The sequence below is a fragment of the Phyllostomus discolor genome, chromosome 1 (genome assembly GCF_004126475.2).
Source record: "Phyllostomus discolor isolate MPI-MPIP mPhyDis1 chromosome 1, mPhyDis1.pri.v3, whole genome shotgun sequence".
In the NCBI taxonomy this organism is placed as follows: Eukaryota; Metazoa; Chordata; class Mammalia; order Chiroptera; family Phyllostomidae; genus Phyllostomus; species Phyllostomus discolor.
In genome coordinates this window covers 154,288,596-154,296,959 of record NC_040903.2, presented here as the reverse complement: position 1 = coordinate 154,296,959, position 8,364 = coordinate 154,288,596, and the positions used below count along the sequence as shown (strand labels likewise).

The 8,364-nt window shown below is 46.5% G+C and overlaps 1 pseudogene; it reads right to left on the bottom strand.

Annotated features, from left to right (window-relative positions):
* Window positions 1–7,431: 7,431 nt before the first annotated feature.
* Window positions 7,432–7,998, bottom strand: LOC114492959 (annotated as a pseudogene).
* Between the last annotated feature and the right edge of the window lie 366 nt (window positions 7,999–8,364).

The following is an 8,364-nucleotide window of genomic DNA, read 5'->3' as shown; positions in this document are numbered from 1 at the left end:
TATAATGAGTCACACATGTAACTTTAACTTTCTAGCAACCACATTTTTAAAAAGTAAAAAGAAACAGGTGAAATTAATTTTAGTAATATATCTTATTTAGCCCACTATATTACCATTTCAACATATATCCCATATGAAACATTATTAATAAAATCTTTTGCATTTTTTCATACTAAGTCTTCAAAAATCCAGCGTACATTTCACATGTGCAGCCAATCTCAGTTCAGATTGCCATTTTCCAAGCATTCGGTAGCCACCTGTGGCTGGTGGCTGCTGGATCAGCACAGGTCGAAAGAGTTCATCCATATTGTCTTGTTTAATTCTTACAGGAACCCTCCTCCTTAGATATTGTTATTTACATTTTACAGATAACAAAACTCTTAGAGACATGAAGTAATTATTCCAAGACACAGAGCCATGGTGGAAGAATCAGAGCTGGAACCCAACTTTCCCGAGGGCAGTCTCCCAGGGCTGCGTGGGTCCATGTGGAGCAAACAGACCTGGTTCAGATCCTGGCTCTGCCATTTACTCAATTGCGTTATCTCAGGCACATTTTTTTTTTACTCTGACACTTGGTTTTATTATCTGAAAAATGATGACAAGAAACCTCATAGGCTATTGTGGGATTAAATGAGATAATGCACGAGAAGTGCTTAGCACAGCTCCCACCCACGGCAAGTGCTTTGTGGAAGGTAACGGTTATTAGCTTGACCATGAGCCCAGCACTCTTTCCACCTACCCACACGCTTCCCAGAGCTGCACTTCCTGCTCCCCGAGGGTCCATTCTTGACGTGAGACGTGTACTGGGTGACGGTTCTGACTCTCTGGCGAGCCTCATCCCTCCACGTCACAGAGGCTTTGTTGTCACCCTTGGTCAAATGTATTGTTGTCATCTCCCAACGACACAGGGCGTGATGACTTGACACACCACAAAGCAAACCCAGAAGTGTCTGGAGTCACCAACACTGTCCCATTCCCAGGCCCCTCCACAGAGACACCTCAGGGCTGTGGGCACAGTAGGAATAGCTGTCATTTGGTTCTGGAACTGTCCACCCTTCTTCAAGTCCTCTGCAATCCCCACAGTTGAAGGAAGGAGGTAGCGTGTCCCCGGGCAGGAGCTAGAGCCTTCTTGCCGCCTCCTCCCCACCTGCCACTGGTATCCTCACTTATCTGCAGTGTCGTAATATGACCCCTTCCCTCAGAGGCAGGCTTAACTTCCCTCCAGCCAGTAACAGAGTGTTTTTTACCACTCTGAACGAAATACTTTAATAAAATATGGGGTTGAAGTATCAAACCCACAAGCAGAAATATTGTGGTGCTGATGCACGCAGCGCACGCCGGTTAACGACTGCCCCCCAGGGTGCTTTGTTTGCAGTCACAGGGAGACGGGTTTATCGGAGGCCGGCTCTCAGACCACTGACACGTAATGAAGTGAATCATAGTTTACTCACTCGCCCAGTAAACACTTACTGAGCCCCTCCCGTGGGCCTGGTGCTGTGCAGGCTGCTGCAGACAAGATGGTGGGCAAACAAGACAGAAACGCTGCCTTCAATGACCTTATCTTCTAGAGGGGGATGTAGATAGAAATCAAATATATAGAGTTACGAACTGTAGTGAGAGCTCCTGAGGAGAGGGAAGCAAACCACAGAGCGACCTGATCTGGTCTGCAGGTCAGAGGGGCCTTCCTGAGAAAGTGACAGCTGAGCTGAGGCGGCAGGGACTATGTGGGGGGCAGGAGAGACAGTGAGGCGGAGCGGTGAGTGGAGCCAGGATATGCTGGGGCCACCCCAGGTTTAGGATAACAGAGCTGGTATGGAGATCCTCCCCTGTATGAAGGCCCAGCTGCGTGTCCTGGGGAAATGGCAGAAGGATGTTGGGATTCAAGGCTGGGCTCTGAGTGCCCCAAAGTTAACTCTCCTAAATAAGAGTGGTAGAAAAACGCTGCCCCAACCTTCTGAGAGATGCAAGCTGGGAGAGCAGGTAGGAGAGGGACAGGCTACACGGGCAGCATCCAGGGAAATTAGCTGGTGTTCCACTCGTGAGCCAAACTGTTCAGGGTTTGTCCCAGACAGGAGAGAGCTGGGCTTGGTGTCAGTGGAGGAACCATTACCCCTCCCTCTCATGGAAGGGGGATGCAGGTGCAGTTGAATGAGGTAGTGGCCTTGGTCCCCTCTAGCAGTCAGGGCTGGAGCAGTATGAAAGTGGCAGCTACAGAGTGGTAGAGGTGGCAGAGGGAAGAGCAACGAGGGCAGCTTCAGTTGGGCATGAGCGAGCAGAACTGACCCTCCAGTAGAGAGGGTGGGGCCAGGGTCCTGGGGCCTCACCCAGTGACCAGTGTGCCAGGGGCTTGTGATTAGAGATCACCACATTTTGTATGCCTTTGAATGACCTTCAGGTTGTCAGGTTGAGAAAACATGATGCTACAGCTGATAAACTGTCCAGAATTAAGAGGTATGTGTGAGTAGCACGGTTCACAGCCCCCTGAAACAAGTGGCAGTCTCCTGAGAGACATTTACAGTGGCAGTGATGAACAACAAGTGCATGGCCACCTGGAGCTTTCAAGGTTTAAATATGATCTGGGACCTCAAACACCATTTAGCCCTGACTGGTGTGGCTCAGTGGATTGAGTGCCAGCCTGCAAACCAAAAGGTTGCTGGTTCAATTCCCAGTCAGAGCACTTGCCTGGGTTGCAAGCCAGATCCCCAGTCGGGGGCGCATGAGAGGAAACCAGCCAATGTGTCTCTTACACATCAATGTTTCTCTCCCTCTCTTTCTCCCTCCCTTTCCCTCTCTCTAAAAGTAAATGAATAAAATCTTTTTTAAAAATACCATTTACTATAAACTCTGACTTTTCAGGTGCTCACCATTCCTTCATTTTTATAGAGCAACCCATGACTGAAACACATAGCAAAGTAAAAGAGGCGAGAGTAGGGAACCTCTACATTTCTGATCACTTAGGGACATGGCAATACAAACCTGTTAAATACTTCCTTAAAGCAAAATTGAAACACCGCTTTTATTGTTAAACAGTTAAACATTTCAGTATTTTTAATCAGTGAGACTCCAAAACTAAGCAGGGGTACAAAAGTAAGCAGTATTAGATGCAGCCCCTACCCACTGGCTAATTGGGAGACAGCTATTAATTAAACAATTGCACCAGTAGGTATGTCATCACACACGGACAGGAGTGCCATAAAGACGAGGTAATCTCACTTCAAGAGCTTCTGATAGGACAACTGATCTACTCTAGGGGTCAGGGAGGCTGCTCCCCTGAAAAAGTGACAACTGAGAAGATTTGAAGGCTGAGGAGTTAAACAGGCAAGGTGGGGTGGAGGCAGGGGAGGGGGCATTTCCATAGAGGAAAGAGCGTGTGCAGAGGCTCTGTGGTGGGCAGGGAAGCAGAGGCGATGGAGGAACTGAAAGGCCTGTGTACGTGGTGGGAGCATGTCTGGGAAGTGGAGGTCAGAGAGGAGGACAGGGGCTGGACCACACAGGCCCGAAGGCTGTGTGGAGGATATGGGTCTTTATCCTAAGAGCGGAGGGAAGCTATTGAAGTATGTAAGCAGTGTTGGGTTGGAATGAGGGCAAGGGTGGTTTGGCGAGAGAGAGAGGAGGTTATTGCAATAGTCCAGGCACAAGACAGTGTTGGTTATCACCTCAACTTTGGCACTAAGGAGATGGAGTAGAAATAGGAAGAAGAGGAGGCAGTTTGGAGATAACAGGAACAGGTCTGGTGATTGACTAGAACCTTCACCTGGAGAGAAAAAGGTGTTAAGCAAAAATCCCAGGTGTGTGGCCTGTGGATCAGGAAGAATGGTGGTCACGTGCACTGTGACAGGGATGGAGCACAAAAAGCAATGCTCACTTGTTCCATCCTTTCTCTCCCTCCCCTCCATCCCCTCCCTCCCCTCCTTTCCCCTCCCTTCTCCTTTCCTTTCCTTTCCTTTCCTTTCCTTTCCTTTCCTTTCCTTTCCTTTCCTTTCCTTTCCTTTCCTTTCCTTTCCTTTCCTTTCCTTTCCTTTCCTTTCCTTTCCTTTCCTTTCCTTTCCTTTCCTTTCCTTTCCCTTCCTTTCCCTTCCTTTCCTTTCTCCCACCTCCTTCTTTTTCTTGTGTGTGTGGGGGAAACCATGAGTTTTGGACATTTTGAATTGAAAATACCTTTGAGACATGCAAATGGTGATGTTAATTAGCAGTTGGATGCAAGAGTCTGTAATTTAGACGGGGAGGCCCAGGCTAGAGATCTGTGTGTGAGGTTATTGACATATATGGTACTTGAAACATTGGGCATGGATGGATGGATGGCTGGTGGAAAAAGCATATTGTCAAAGAGAAAGGGACCCAGGAAAGATCTTGATAAGCCTCAAATTCAATGACTGAATGGAGATGAGCCCACAAAGCAGCCATTGCAGTTAGGGTCAGAGATGAGGAGGATCACCAGTAGAGGGGATTATACAGAAATCTAAAAGAGGAGGGTGTTTCAGGAAAGAGGGGGTGGCTCACTCGGTTGAACGCTGCTGGGAGCTAAAGGATGAAGCCTGAAGATGCCCACTGGATGTAGTGAGTCAGAAAAGGTCCCTAGTTCTCAGCCTTGGGGAAAGGTGTTTCTATGGAGTGATGGGGGCCAGAGTTGAGAAAGAAATAAGTCAGGAAATGGAGACAATGAGTATAAACAATTCTTTCTAGAAGCTTGATTATTCTGTTAGAGTATGCAATTGTGATGTTGAAACCTGTACGTTAGGATTCACAGCAGCAAGCACCATATTTCAGTGGAAAGAGAGCCACCGTTTGTCAGTAGGACCCACACACTAACAGAATCAGTGACCCCCTAATGAATCTTTGGAACGCTGATTCTGGCGGGATTGCTGCATGTATGATGACAGTGACAGGCCAACTGTTCTGCGTTTTGGGTACGCGCTTGTAAACCTACACAGCACCATCTCTCTGTGCATAGTTTGGTAAACAGTTACTCATGGGTGGCATTTTTAGCCTGTTGATCTACTAGGAACAGGAGGTGACAAGAAAAGAGAAGGATCACCGTGATGGCATGTGCCCCAGAACCCCTGACTCACAGCGCGCACCAACACCCAGGCCTCACCGCCATTGCCTGCCATGCTTCAAACATACTGAGGCCACCTTAAGACCCAGAGGAAGGGAGAGCTACGGAAACATGAGCATTCAAGGAACAAGTGAGAACTAAGAGGGACGAAGGACTTGGATGCTGAAATTTACAGAAATACCCACAACTTTGATACCCAAAGTCAAAGGCAGAGGATTAGCGTATTTCAATCATAGTAAATCCCGATTCTTCAGACGTTTTGATCCATTTGAAAACATTAACACTCATTTGGTACTGAAAAGAAGTCAGCTTTTTAAAAAAACTTTTTTATTTTTCAGTGCCCTGGCTGGTGTGGCTTAGTGGACTGAGTGCCAGCCTGTGAACCAAAAGGTCATGGGTTCAATTCCCAGTCAGGGCACATGCCTGGCTTGCAGTCCAGGTCCCCAGTTGGTGGTGGACAAGAGGTAATCAATTGGTGTATCTGTCACTCATCAATGTTTCTCTCCCTCTTTCTCCCTTCTTTCCCTTCTCTCTAAAAGTAAATAAGTATTAGCCCTGGTTGGCATAGCTCAGTGGATTGAGCTCGGGCTGTGAACCAAAAGTGTTGCAGGTTCGATTCCCAGTCAGGGTACATGCCTGGGTTGCAGGCCATGACCCCCGGCAACCGCACATTGATGTTTCTCTCTCTCTCTCTATCTCCCTCCCTTCCCTCTCTAAAAATAAATAAATAAAATCTTTTAAAAATTTTAAAAATTTTTAAAAAGTAAATAAGTATTTAACAAAATAAAAAAATAAAAATAATTTAAAAATTTTTTTCAATTACAGTTGACACACAATGTTGTTTTAGTTTCAGGTGTACAAACACAGTGATTAGACATTTATATGACTTCCAACATGATCACCCCAATAAATCTAGTGCCCACCTGACACCGTACATAGTTGTTACAATATCATTGACTATATTCCCTATACGATCAACATTTTTTTCATGTGTGTGCTAAGCCCCAAATCTCTTAACTCTACTTTCTGACACCCAAAGTCTCCATTTTAGAGGTGAGTACCCCTCCTTCTATTTTATCCTTTTTACCTGGAAAGAAGATCCTGAAAAGTTGTAGTACACATCAGCAGAATGGAGAATGTTTGCAACTTTCAAATCAGTGTGTGTGTCTCACTGGCACAATCATGCTGACAGTGGAGACGCCCTTAACCAAGAGCACTGGCACTAACTGAGAGCCAGCTTTGGGCACACTTGAACCGTACTCATTCACAGACTGTGCGTGCATCCGTTAAAGGAAGAGATTTCAGAGACAGTTATTCGACAGTGACGGTTATCCATGTTCAGACCATTGGTGCTTGTTTCTCCTGGTACCTGGGTTCTTTGCTGGGTTTAACAACAATGCTAGAGCTGCCAAAGTATCCCCTTTGTGCCACAATGCACTTTCATAAACATCATTGTCTCCGTGTCTTGGAGAAGAAGAGTGAGGTGGGTGGGCAGAAGCAGGAAGCCAGTGGGCAGAGCCAGAGGACCCCTGGGTCTGCAGTTGGAGTCACTCATTCCCTGGGGGAAGAAGGCAACCTCTCGCCTGGGGCCAATTTCCAGTGGCAAAGGCCCTCTGGGAGGAGGGTGGGAGTGGAGACAAATTACAATCACAAAAAAATTCTTGCAAGTCAGGAATCCCTTTAGTGATAAAGTGTAAATGCTTATGACCCTGCAAAAGGTAATTCAGAGATTTAAATTCACCCTGAAGTGTCAATGATGCTTCCAGAAAAACTGGTTGGGCCTGAAGGAGAGTGGGAGGAAGACTCAAGCAGGAGGGTGCTGCAAGGTGGGGTCTGTGTGAGGCAGACAGAATCCATGATTTGACTTTAGCTCAGAGCTGGGTTGGACTGGAAAGTGGGGGGAGAGAAATTGTGTGAGGCAGCAGGGGTTCTCCTACTCTGGGGACCCTGAACAGAATAGTGGGCATGTCAGAAAGGCCCGGCAGGCTGGCTGCTCTCTCTGCAAGCCTCAGGCACTGGCTTTCTCAAGGCTGCCTCCAACATCTTTCCATCGGTCTTGACAACCACCTTAAAATTTGTTGCAAGACACCTTTTGGAGCATATACTCAACAGAATCAATCCTGTCCACTGCCTTCATTTTCTGGGAAGATCAAGGTAGTAGCCGGGGGACCAAACCGGAGTTAGGGGCAGGACCTCACGGAACTCTTCCATCCCTAGTGTAATATTTGGTTTTAGCGTTTGCATATATCTTCTTCAATAACATTTACAATCTTACGGGTTTGTATGTGCTTGTGTATGTATGAACTTGCCATTATTATTAATTTATAACTTTTATTTATTTTGTTTACTTTTATTACATTTATTTTATGCTGAATTTACTCCCGGGCCATAAGTTTTTGTTTGTTCAATTTCTTCTGGGACATCTTACTCTTTTGTGCAACCTCCTCATCTGGTTCAGGAACAACCTGCTCTTTGTCAGGAAGGAGTGTCTCAGTGCGGCAGGGAGAGCTCCAGTGTGGGCTCACCCGCCCGTGAGCTCTGTAGGTTCTATGCTGCATCTTGGAAGCTTTGTTCACCTGGATGTGCTCAAGGACCAGAGAGTCCACATCTACACCCTCAAGTTCAGCATTACTCTCTGCGCTTTTAAGCATGTGCAGCAAAAACTCATCACTGTTTTTGGGCCACTAACCCTGTGTCTGGCCCCTGTATTTGGCCTGGGCACGCTTACCAACCCCACCATTGTAACGACAGAACGGCACACATTGCTTCTGTAAAGTGACACTCTTTGGGTATGTGGTGGCTTTTTGGATGTGCATACCCTTGATGGCCTGGGCAGTTTCACAAGTGTTCTTAAAGTGAACGTGAAGATTTGAACCTCTTGTTTTTGCATAATTTTGTGGGGTTTTCTGGGTCAAGTAAATAGCAAACCATTTTCAGAGGTCACCTCAGGCAGTTTTCAGGAAGAGCAAAAACTTTTTCATAAAAGGATAACTTTTTTATGTGACGACTGTTTCTTAAATAGCAGCATGAACTCATAAATTTGACCACAGCCAATGGTTTAAACCAGTGACAATTACCCTTTTGAAGTTAAAATTGGCCCATCTTTGGCTGGTGGTCGCCTTTTTAAGTTGGCTCCTGAGTCTTCTGACATGATCCCAGTAGTCTTTGATCCCTTCCTTGCCAGCCAGTAAAACAAGTTGTTCAGGCCGACCTTGTGTATTCCCACCACAGACCTGGAGTCAGCCATTGCCCCAGAAGCTCTGGTTCCTTTTAGCAGAAAATGACATTTCAAGACTACACTCCGGATA